This window comes from Sciurus carolinensis, unplaced genomic scaffold (genome assembly GCF_902686445.1).
Source record: "Sciurus carolinensis unplaced genomic scaffold, mSciCar1.2, whole genome shotgun sequence".
NCBI lineage: Eukaryota > Metazoa > Chordata > Mammalia > Rodentia > Sciuridae > Sciurus > Sciurus carolinensis.
The window spans coordinates 1-13,649 of NW_025920134.1; positions in this window are offsets into that span (position 1 = coordinate 1).

Here is a 13,649-nt window from a genome sequence, read left to right on the forward strand (position 1 = left end):
AAAGTAGGGAACCTTATATGGAATTCAAAGTAAACAAAGAATATAAAACAAAAAACACTCTTAAACATCAATGCTAAATTTATATAAGTTTTGTTTCTTTAGAGGATATAAGATAGTGGTAGAAACACATAGATTCACAGTAAACAAAAGTTACTGAGATTGGTCCATTTTTCTTTGGTTATAATGGACAAATTGGAGCAAACCACAACATTTCAAAGTCTGGCTCATATTTCCTAGTACACTCTGATATTCCAAACAAAAAATTCTAACAATTATCCAACATAGTCAATGATAATTGGGGCTCATTTGTTTACCAACAGTCAACTGGAGAGACCTTGAGGGAGAAATAATTTCATGCACCTTCAAATTCAAACATATTGAAGATCTTACAGAGTATAAGCTGAGCTATGCCAAGTATAGACGCTATTCATATCCATGTTGACACACACAACTCAAACACATAAATAGGCCAGGGAAAGAAAAACATTTAAACTCTTTTTTACTTATTTTATATCAAGTGCAATTATTTCCATCTCGAAAATTACTCTATGCATTTGTAGAAACAGCCTGGGCAATAGTAATTATCCTGAGAAATCTCCTTCTCTTCTAAGAAACAATTCATAAAAGAGAAGACGATGCAAAGAAAATGTGTCCCCCATGGTACAATTTGTATTCTTGGACTGAGGTGGTAGACACTTTATCACTATAAGAATCCCATTCCATACAAACTTGGATGTCAGCATCACATAGAGTTAGAAAAGAAAAGAGCATGGAGGAGTGTGGAATTTGTATGTCCATACTATGCATTGGCATATATCACTTCCATTCTCTTTCACTTATAGAGAGCCAAATAACATGATCACAGTTAACTACAAGGAAGTTTGATAAATGTAACTCAAAAGTATTCCCAGGTTGTAATACAATATTTAGAAGTTTCTGAAATTTTAACAAATAAAACTGTGAAAACATTCACCCATATCAAGCATTGACATAAGAATACTGCTATCCAGTACTAGTAGAAAACATTTTTTATCTACACAAATGTAAACTATGCATGTTCACTGAGGGCATCATGGAATAGACTCCTACTCTCTAACTAACAATATTTAATATATATAAACACCATACAAGAACCACAACTCTTTCTTGAATTTACTTTCTCAGGCAAACTGGATATATTAAATGTTGTTTAGGAATGAGCCAACAGAATCCCTGTTGAATTGTCTAACATGTATGAAACCAATAACATCTTCAAACAGGCTCAGCATGGTAGGACATTCAGGAATGATCTTGACTGACCCAATCCAAGAGCAAACCACATTCATATATTTTCATAGGTAATAGTTTTCCATCACCTTTCCCTAGAACCATCTACACTCCCTACTCTCTTTTGTCAATTTCCAACGACCTATCAAAAACATTTTAGTTCCCTGTGCTTAATTGCTTTTGCTACATTTAGATAAGAAACAATTACTTTGTAGATGACATTAACTCTACCAACTATTTTTTAACTTTATACAATGAATAATAAAATAGAAAAATTTTGTCTGTTTCCTCTTATTCAGTAAATGTCAAAATGTCATCCATTTCCCTTATGATTATAGATTGCTCATTCTTATTAGTGCCTTTGTTACATGAAAAAAAAGCAAATGCTTTGTGTACTACACAATAACCAATATTTTTACTGAGAATTTGCATATAGACATTAATTTTTACATTCTCACATTCTTTGTTCCCTTTGATTAAAAACCTAATTAGTGCTTGAGTTTCAAAAAGAAAGTTTTAATTCATTACTTTGAACATCTAAACCACATAAAATTTTAAAACACATACTATATGCACAGAAACACAGAAGTTTTAATCACAACAAAGAAAATCAATAAAAAAAATCTCTCCAAATTACACACAGACACAAAACAAAAACTTTCGTACTCAAACAATACTATCATGTTCACATTTGTAAACACCCTTTCAGCCACACATTACACCATGACTCAATTTTCTCAATATGCTCTGAATTTATACAGACCAAGTTCACTCTTTCACACAAACCTTTGACTGCTGACTGTGAGTTACCTACATGGCATAAACTTGCATGAAGGAACTTTACATTCTTGAACACTGAAAGAGTGGGGCTGTTCTTGCTTAATATTTTGAAAAGTAACAGTGACATGAGGACAAGCATTTTATTGATTTAAGTAACCATATTTTACCAACATTTTTATTTCAGTTTTGAATGTTGAGAATATGAAATAAAGATAAGGAAAGTGTAAAAATATGGAGAAGTAAACACAAATCCAGATATTAACCAATGTTGGTGGGTTTCAGGAGTGTTGTTGGTAGGATTTAGTTGGAAGCACCAAATATTGATACATTTCACTTCCCTGTCTGAGTCAGAGGTAAAGTACAAAACAAAGTAAGTACTTATGTGGGATGGGTTAGAAAAGCAGAGTGAGGTAGAAATGATAGCAGATGAACAGCTGTTTTAGCTGGTAATATTGTCCCTGATGGACTTCTAGAGTTTGCTCAGATAATGTGTACTTCCTGCTATGCAAAATTTCACTGGAGATTAGGAACTGTAGTGGATGGGCCTCCACTATGCTCTGACAGCAAACCAAAAATTGACAAAATATTGGAAATTGACAGTTTTCCTGACACAAAAATTTTCACCATCAGTAATGGAAATTTACTGGATTATATGTAGGTCATTTCAAATGGAGGAAGTCTAATTCAAACCATAAACAATGAGAATACAGTGATAATAAAAGTTTGCTCTTTGGCAGTATGTGCAATTTGCTTTCTATAGAGTGATGGGCATTATCTGATTTTAGAGCTTAGCAAAAGATATTCAGAAATAATTGTTTGAATAAATGCATAAACTCTCATTACAGATTGATGATATTTTTTCATTTTCTTGGAGTTTCAGACATACGCATGTTTTTTCAATCATGCATATTCTTTGGAGGATACTGTTTTTGTCCTGAGGAAAAGAGTTTACTCACTGAATTGGATAATTTACTTTTGTTAATCTTCTTTCTATATACACACTCTTTCATGCTTGCAAGAATATACTAGAACATCAATGTCTAGGTAGAGCAGATGATTGGAATCAGAGTATATCTGATGAAACCCACCTTAGCATCTCTGCTCAGTCTCAAACAAAAAGATGTAGTTTAGACCTAGTGATATGTTTACCTACTCTGTCCTTTGTTGAGAGTTTATCTTTCCTACCCTATCAACATGATCTCATCAAAAGTAGCCTTTTACTTATGTGAAATGAGACAGACTTTATTACCCTTTGTACATGTATGATTGTATAAATGGTGTCAATCTACAATGTGTACAACCATAGAAATTAAAAGTTGTATCCCGTTTGTGTACAGTGAATCAAAATTCTGTCTGTAAAAGTAAAAATTTTAAAAAATGAAAGGAATTAAAAAATAACATTTGATATTATGTTGGAAGGAGAGAATCTGTTTATTTTCTGGAGAAAATATCATGTGAAAGAGAAGAGTTTAATGTATGAGTACAAAGTATTCAACTTGTCTTGTCAGTGAGATCTAAACCATGACAAAAATTAAACTATTTCTAGTATTAGATCAATGATGCCTAGTATGTAAAAAGTAGTAAACACATAAAGTTTTATTTAAACATGTTTTCAACTATCCTAAAGACAATGACTTGTCAAATGTGAGTTAGAAATCATTAAGTACAATACATATAACTACAAAGTAGATCCTTCAAATAAAGCAAAATATTTTAAATTTTAGAAAGGCATACTGATAGACAATTTTGTTTGATGGCATATTAGTATGTTTAAATCTACACAGGATATAAAATGAGAACAAAAGCACCATCAGATTTTTTATAAAAAATTAATCAAAATTTTAATAATTAGTAATATCATTCAAATTTTTAAACGGGGCACTAACATGCTACATGAATAAGCCAATCCCAAAATATGTAGGCCAAAACTCCCTATGATACATAGTTCTAACACTCAACAAGGGGTGAGGTGAGAATAAAATTTTATTGGACTAGCCAAAAGGAGAAAAAGAAAAGGGAGGGAGAATAGAAAATTCTGTAGAATGAATCAGGTGTAAATTTCCTATATTCATATATAAATATGCAACAAATAAAACTCCACATCATGTCCAAGCACAACAATCAGAACCTAATTAGAATATTACATTCCATGTATATATTATATGTCAAAATGCACTCTATTGTCCTGTATATCTAAAAAGAACAAAAAAGACTTGAAAGGAGATAGAATATGTGGAATCTTATAAACTGCCATGCTTGTGAATTGTTTTTGTACCAGGTATAGAGTTCAAGAGCACTTGAACATTGAGTCATATCCCTAGCCCAATTTTTGCATTTTATTTATTTATTTATTTTTTTTAAGCTTTCATATTTTTTTATTCCATATTGCATTAGTTTCCTAGGGTTGTCATAACAAGTACCATAAACTAAGTGGCTTAAAATAAGAGAAATTGCTAAAAATGAGAATCTTGAATGTTATCAACACAAAGAAATGATACATTTTGGAGGTGAGGACTATATTAATTACCCTGATTTGATCATTATACTTTGTATACATATACTGAAACCTCACATTCTCACACTGTATCCCATAAATTATTGTGTTAATTATAAGTAAAAATTTTGAAATTAAAAAAAAAACTAGAGGCCACTCTAAAAATCTATTGTCTTACAGTTCTGGAGACCAAAATCCAAAACTGAGGATGGTCAGTGGTATACTCTATCTGAAGTCTCTAAGACAGAATCCTGGCCTCTTCTAGTCTCTTCTAGTCTCTGGGAGTTGCCAGCAGTCCTTAGCATTCCTTGACTTGTGGCAGTAATCCCTGCCTCTGTCCTTGCGTGACCTTCATCCCCTGGGTCAGTATGTGTGTCCAAATTTCTTTCTCCTTATAAGGGCACTAGTTATTAGATTTGGGCCTATCCATATAAATTTGAGAACATCTGCCAAGACCCTGTTTCCAAATGATTTCCTCATTTATAGGTACTGTCAGCTGAAACTTGAACATCTTCCTAGAGAATAAAATTCAACCTGAATTGTTGGGAGTTGTGAAGATTTTAGTTGGTCTTGGATTACAAGTAAACTGATTTTTGTTGTTTGATCTGTCTTTGGGCTCTACAATGGTAGCATTGTACTTATTGGTAGAACACATGGACAACAGAGCTGTGATTAGGCTACTCTTCTACTCATCTGAACGTTCACAGTTAGGGCTCCTTATTTGGTAGGTCCCAGTCTGAGAATTTCAGCAATGTGTTTTTTTTATTTTTTTATTTTTTTATTTTTTATTTTTTATTTTTTTTTTACGTTTACATAGGGTAATGATGTTTCTTTTTTTTTTCCCTTCCCCCCCACCCCTCCCACCCTTTTCCCTTTATACAGTCCTTCTTTCCTTCATTCTTACCGCTCTCCTTAGCCTAACTCTAAACCTAACCCTAAACCTAATGCTAACCCCTCCCACCCCCATTATATGTCCTCATCCGCTTATCAGCGAGATCATTCGTCCTTTAGTTTTTTGAGATTGGCTTATCTCACTTAGCATGATATTCTCCAATTTCGACCATTTGCCTACAAATGCCATAATTTTATCATTCTTCATTGCGGTGTAATATTCCATTGTATAAATATGCCACAGTTTCTTTATCCATTCATCAACTGAAGGGCATCTAGGTTGGTTCCACAATCTGGCTATGGTGAATTGAGCAGCAATGAACATCGATGTGGCTGTATCTCTGTAGTATGCTGATTTTAAGTCCTTTGGGTATAGACCAAGGAGTGGGATAGCTGGGTCAAATGGTGTTTCCATTCCAAGCTTTCTGAGGAATCTCCACACTGCCTTCCAGAGTGGCTGCACTAATCTGCAACCCCACCAGCAATGTATGAGTGTTCCTTTTTCACCACATCCTCGCCAACACCTATTGTTGCTTGTGTTCTTGATAATCGCCATTCTAATTGGGGTCAGATGAAATCTTAGGGTAGTTTTGATTTGCATTTCTCTTATTACTAGGGATGTTGAACATTTTTTCATATATCTGTTGATTACTTGTATATCTTCTTCTGTGAAGTGTCTGTTCATTTCCTTAGCCCATTTGTTGATTGGATTATTTGTATTCTTCGTGTAGAGTTTTTTGAGTTCTGTATAGATTCTGGAAATTAGCGCTCTATCTGAGGTATGGTTGGCAAAAATATTCTCCCACTCTGTAGGCTCTCTCTTCACATTTCTGATAGTTTCCTTTGCTGAGAGAAAGCTTTTTAGTTTGAATCTATCCCAGTTGTTGATTCTTGCTTTTATTTCTTGTGCTATGGGAGTCCTGTTAAGGAAGTCTGATCCTAAGCCAACAAGTTGAAGATTTGGACCTACTTTTTCTTCTATATGATGCAGGGTCTCTGGTCTGATTCCAAGGTCCTTGATCCATTTTGAGTTGAGTTTTGTGTAGGGTGAGAGATAGGGGTTTAATTTCATTCTATTGCATATGGTTTTCCAGTTTTCCCAGCACCATTTGTTGAAGAGGCTATCTTTTCTCCATTGCATATTGTTGGAACCTTTGTCTAGTATGAGAAAATTGTATTTATTTGGGTTTGTGTCCATGTCCTCTATTCTGTACCATTGATCTACCTGTCTATTTTGGTACCAATACCATGCCGTTTTTGTTACTATTGCTTTGTAGTAGAGTTGAAGATCTGGTATTGCAATACCCCCTGCTTCGCTCTTGCTACTGAGGATTGCTTTAGCTATTCTAGGTTTTTTATTCTTCCAGATGAATTTCATAATTGCTTGCTCTATTTCTGCAAGGTACATCATTGGGATTTTAATTGGAATTGCATTGAATCTGTATAGCACTTTAGGCAGTATAGCCATTTTGACGATATTAATTCTGCCTATCCAGGAACATGGGAGATCTTTCCATCTTCTAAGGTTTTCTTGAATTTCCTTCTTTAGTGTTCTGTAGTTCTCATTGTAGAGGTCTTTCACCTCTTTTGTGAGATTGATTCCCAAGTATTTTATTTTTTTCGATGCTATTGTGAATGGGGTAGTTTTCCTAATTTCTCTTTCTGAAGATTCATCACTTATGTATAAAAATGCATTGGATTTATGAGCATTGATCTTGTAACCTGCTACTTTACTGAATTCACTTATGAGTTCTAAAAGTTTTCTGGTGGAATTTCCAGGTTCCTCTAAATATATAATCATGTCATCAGCGAACAGGGATAGTTTGAGTTCTTCTTTTCCTATTCGTATCCCTTTAATTTCTTTGGTTTGTCTGATTGCTCTGGCTAGAGTCTCAAGGACGATGTTGAATAGAAGTGGTGAAAGAGGGCATCCCTGCCTTGTTCCAGTTTTTAGGGGGAACGCTTTCAGTTTTTCACCATTTAGAATGATATTAGCCATGGGCTTAGCGTAGATTGCCTTTATAATGTTTAGGAATGTTCCCACTACCCCAATTTTTTCTAGTGTTTTGAGCATGAAGGGATGCTGTATTTTATCGAATGCTTTTTCTGCATCTATTGAAATAATCATGTGATTCTTAACTTTAAGTCTGTTGATATGGTGAATGACATTTATTGATTTCCGAATGTTGAACTAACCTTGCATCCCTGGGATAAAACCCACTTGATCGTGGTGCACTATCTTTTTAATATATATTTGTATGCGATTTGCTAAAATTTTGTTGAGAATTTTTGCATCGATGTTCCTTAAGGATATTGGTCTGAAATTTTCCTTCCTCGATGTGTCTCTGTCTGGTTTAGGTATCAGGGTGATATTGGCTTCATAGAACGAGTTTGGGAGGGTTTCCTCCTCTTCTATTTCATGGAATAGTTTGAGGAGTATTGGAATGAGCTCTTCTTTAAAGGTTTTGTAGAACTCGGCTGAGAACCCATCTGGTCCTGGACTTTTCTTTGTTGGTAGGCTTTTGATGACCTCTTCTATTTCATTGCTTGAAATTGGTTTATTTAGGTTGTGTATGTCCTCCTCGTTCAGTTTAGGTAATTCATATGTCTCTAGAAATTTGTTGATGTCTTCGAGGTTTTCTGTTTTGTTGGAGTATAGATTTTCGAAATAGCTTCTAATTATGTTTTGTATTTCACTCGTGTCTGTTGTGATGTTTCCTTGTTCATTCCGAATTTTAGTAATTTGAGTTTTCTCCCTCTTTCTCTTTGTTAGTGTGGCTAAGGGTTTATCAATTTTATTTATTTTTTCAAAGAACCAACTATTTAATTTGTTAATTTTTCCAATTGTTTCTTTTGTTTCGATTTCGTTGATTTCGGCTCTGATTTTAACTATTTCCTGTCTTCTACTACTTTTGGTATTGGTCTGCTCTTCTTTTTCTAGCACTTTGAGCTGTAGTGTTAAGTCGTTTTTTTGTTGATTTCTACTTCTTTTTTTGAATGCACCCCATGAAATAAATCTTCCTCTAAGTACTGCTTTCATAGTGTCCCAGAGATTTTGATATGATGTGTCTTTGTTCTCGTTTACTTCTAAGAATTTTTTTATTTCCCTCCTGATGTCTTCTGTTATCTATTCATCGTATAATAGTGTATTATTTAGTCTCCAAGTATTGGAGAAGTTTCTGTTTTTTATTCTGTCATTTATTTCTAATTTCAATCCATTATGATCTGATAGAGTACAAGGTAGTATCTCTATCTTCTTGTATTTGCTAACAGTAGCTTTGTGGCATAAAATATGGTCTATTTTAGAGAAGGATCCATGTGCTGTTGAGAAGAAAGTGTATTCATTCTTTGTTGGATGGTATATTCTATATATGTCCGTTAAGTCTAAATTGCTAATTGTGTTGTTGAGATCTATAGTTTCTTTATTCAATTTTTGTTTGGACGATCTATCCAGTGGTGAGAGAGGTGTGTTAAAATCGCCTAATATGATTGTGTTGTGGTCTATTTGATTTCTGTAATTGAGAAGGATTTGTTTGACGTACGTGGATGAGCCAATGTTCGGGGCATAGATATTTATGATTGTTATGTCTTGCTGATTTATGCTTCCCTTAAGCAGCATGTAATGTCCTTCTTTATCCCTTCTGACTAGTTTTGGTTTGAAGTCCACATTATCTGAGATGAGGATGGATACTCCAGCTTTTTTGCTGTGTCCGTGTGCATGGTATGTTTTTCGCCATCCTTTCACCTTTAGTCTATGGGTGTTCTTTCTATGAGGTGAGTCTCTTGCAGGCAGCATATTGTTGGATTTTTCTTTTTAATCCAATCTGCCAGTCTGTGTCTTTTGATTGATGAATTCAGGCCATTAACATTCAGGGTTATTATTGTGATATGATTTGTATTCCCAGTCAATTGACTCATATTTGTTTTTGGCATGATTTGGTTTCTCCTTTATTTGGCTATTCCTTTAGGCTAGCGCCTCCTGTTGCTGATTTGCATCGTTGTTTTTCATCTCTTCCTCATGGAATATTTTGCTGAGAATGTTCTGTAATGCTGGCTTTCTTTTTGTAAATTCCTTTAGCTTTTGTTTATTATGGAAGGATCTTATTTCATCGTCAAATTTGAAGGTAAGTTTTGCTGGGTATAAGATTCTTGGTTGGCATCCGTTTTCTTTCAGGGCTTGGTATATGTTGTTCCAGGCCCTTCTGGCTTTTAGGGTCTGGATTGAAAAATCTGCTGATATTCTTATTGGTTTCCCTCTGAATGTAATTTGATTCTTTTCTCTCGCGGCCTTTAATATTCTGTCTTTATTTTGTATGTTAGGTATTTTCATAATAATGTGCCTTGGTGTGGGTCTGTTGTAATTTTGTATGTTTGGAGTTCTATAAGCCTCTTGTATTTGGTTTTCCATTTCATTCTTCAGATTTGGGAAATTTTCTGATATTATTTCATTGAATAGGTTGTTCATTCCTTTGGTTTGTTTCTCTAAGCCTTCCTCAATCCCAATAATTCTTAAATTTGGCCTTTTCATGATATCCCATAATTCTTGTAGATTCTGTTCATGATTTCTTACCATCTTTTCTGTTTGGCCAACTTTGCTTTCAAGATTAAATAATTTGTCTTCAATGTCTGAGGTTCTGTCTTCCAGGTGCTCCATTCTATTGGTTATGCTTTCTATGGAGTTTTTAACTTGGTTTATTGTTTCCTTCATTTCAAGTATTTCAGTTTGGTTTTTTTTCAGTATCTCTAACTCTTTATTGAAATGATCTCTTGCTTCTCGTATTTGGTCTTTTAACTGTTGATTGGTGCGATCATTTAATGCCTGCATTTGCTCTTTCATCTCCTCCTTCAATGCCTGCATTTGCTCTTTCATCTCCTCATTTGCTTCCCTGATCGTTTTAATTACGTACATTCTGAACTCCCTTTCTGACATTTCTTCTGCTGTGCTGTCATTGGGTTTTATTGATGTAGTATCTAGGTTTGTTTGGGACATTTTCTTCCCTTGTTTTCTCATATTGGTCAGTTGTCAGTGGGACCCAGAGATATTGCAGTTTTCCACTATTGGCTTATAGTGTCCCTGTAGATTTCCAGTGTATCACCTCCCAGCCTTCAGTAGCCTGATGTCTTGGAGGAATCTGATAAAGCAGCGTATCCGAAGAAAACTGCCCCAGCCCCCTACTGGTTCCACGATTTGGAACTGGCTCTGTGCTGAAATGCTCTCACTGTGGGCCTGCACCGTGCAGCTGGCCGTGTGGTAGGAGCTCACTGCTGGAGTGTGGAAGGCTACCTTGGGAAGACTCAAGCTGCCCTGCCTGGCTCCGATAAGCCACCTCTATCTGGGCCTGCCACCCGAGCCGAGCTTTATCCCAGTGGGCAGACTCACCTGTGGCTCTATTTCAGTCCCAGTCTCTCAATGCCTCCCCTTCTTAACTCCTGGGTTCTGGAGCGACAGGGGGTGCAGTCTCCCTCTAGGCCGCCATCTTGGATCGCCCCGAGAAGAGAGCCTGCAGCCGGAGTGGGCAGAGCCGCCTGAAGAGGTGTCTGGCTGCCCTGCCCTGATCCCAGAGGCTGTTTGCAGATCGAGGCTCTCCGTTGGTTCTGGGGCTTGTGGCTGGTTCTATGTAGAAAGTCTCTCACTGGGCGGTCAGCTCCGAGAGGCTAGCCTTGAACGGCACCTCCCACTGCAGGGGTCCAGACTACTTGGGGAAGTCTCTGGCTGCCCTGTCTGGACCCTGAATCTGCTTGTGTGCCAGAGTACGCTGAGCTGCACTGGCTCTGGGACTCGGAGCTTGTTTTGGTCAGACAGGCTCTCACCAGTGGGCCAGTTCCGTTCCGAGAACCTGGAGAAGCTGGCTGTGTGGGCGGGGCCCACCGCCAGAGTGCACAGGGCTGCCTGTGGATGACTCTAGCTGCCCTGCCCGGTTCCGATAAGCCACCTCTATCTGGGCCTGCCCCCCCGGGCCGAGCTTTACCCAGTGGGCAGACTCACCCGTGGCTCTATTTCAGTCCCAGTCTCTCAATGCCTTCCCTTCTTAACTCCTGGGTTCTGGAGCGACAGGGGGTGCAGTCTCCCTCTAGGCCGCCATCTTGGATCGCCTGCATTTTATTTAGAGACTGCCTCCCATTTACTGAGACTGAACTCATAATAGTCCTACCACAGCCTCCTGAACAACTGGGATTACAAACATGAAAAACTGCACCTGGATATGAATGTGGAATTTTACAACCACTTTTGAAATCTCTGGTGTTATTATGTAGAGATGGACATATGCTTCTGTTGTTACTCAATGAGTTCATTCTTAGGCATATATATAGTAGGAATACCTATATATATTCACCATGCAAAAGACAAATTACTGCAGCATTATGTGCACACTGGAACCAATTCAAATATCTGTTAGTAATGAAAGGTTAAATAAAATGTACTCCATTATTTTAAATGGAACACAATACAGAAATTAAAATAAAACAGCTATATTAAAAGTATATAAAATATGATTTTTCCTTTCACTGTTAGTGTGTGGGTATTCTTTTCTTTTCTATGAGAGGAGTCTTCAAAGGCAGCATATTGTTGGGTTTTTCTTTTTATTCCAATCTGATAGTCTGTGAGTCTATGTCTTTTGATTGATGAGTTCAGGCCATTAACATTCAGGGTTATTATTGAGATATGATTTGTTATACCTGGCCATTTTGGTTTATTTTTGGTTTTGAACTTGGCTTGGATTCTCCCTTATCTGGCTATTCCTTTAGGATAGTTCCTCCCTTTGCTGAGTTACATAATTGTTTTTCATTTCTTCCTCATGAAATATTTCGCTGAGAATGTTCTGTAGTGCTGGGTTTCTATTTGTAAATTCTTTTAGTTTTGTTTATCATGAAAGGATGTAATTTCATCATCAAATCAGAAGATAAGTTTTGCTGGGCATAAGATTATTGGCATCCATTTTCTTTCAGAACTTGAAAAAATGCTGTTACAGGTCCTGCTACCTTTTAGGGTCTCATTTGAGAAATCTTCTGATATCCATATTGGTTTCCCTCTAAATGTAATTGAATTTTTTTTTCTCTCACAGCCTTTAAAATTTTACCTTTATTTTGTATGGTATGTATTTTCATCATAATTTGCCTTGGTGTGAGTCTGTTGTCCAAAACTTCATCATGTTGGCTTAGGAAAACACTTTCTTAACATGACTCCCAAAACACAAGAAATACAAGTGGGAATCAGTAATTGGGATACATTCAAACTAAAAAGTATTTTCCCAGCAAAGGAAACTATCAGCAATGTAAAAAGAGAGCCTATGGAGTTGGAGAAAATATCTGCCACACATACTTCAGATAGAGCACTTATCTCTAGAATCTATAAAGAACTCAAAAACTTTACACCAAGAGTACAAATAGCCCACTTAACAAATGTGTTAAGCAAATGAGCAGACACTTCACAGAAGATCTACAAGCAATCAACAGATATATTAAAAAGTTCAATATCTCTAGTAATAAGAGAAATGCAAATCAAAGCTACCCTATAATTTTATCTCACCCCAACTAGAATGGCAATTATCAAAAATACAAGCAACAATAGGTGTTAACAAGGATGGGGGGGAAAAGGTACATTGATACATTGCTGCTAGGGTTGCAAATTAGTGCAGCCCCTGTGGAAAGCAGTGTGGAGATTCCTTAGAGAACTTGGAATGGAACCACCATTTGACCCAGCTATCCCACTCCTTGGCCTATACCCAAGTAACTTAAAATCAGCATACTATAGTGATGCACCACATCAATATCCATAGCTCCTCAATTACAATAGCTAGATTGCAGAACCAACCTAGATGTCCTCCAGTTGATGAATGAATAAAGAAACTGTGGTGTATGTATATATATATATAAACAATGGAATATTACTCAGCCTAAAGAAGAATAAAATTATGGCATTTGCAGGCAAATGGATGAAGTTGGAAAATATCATGCTAAGTGAGATAAGCCAATCCCAAAAACACAAAGACTGAATGATTTCTCTGATAAGTGGATAATGTTACTTAACAGGGAGTACGAGAGAGGCAAGAATTGAAGAAGAATGGATAGATTAGAGGAAAAAAGGAGTGAGGGGTGGGCAAAAGGAAAAATAACAGAAGGAGACAAACATCATTACCCTACATATAGATATGATTACACAAATGGTATGACTCTACATCATGTACAACCAGAGAAACAAGTTTTACCCCATTTGTTT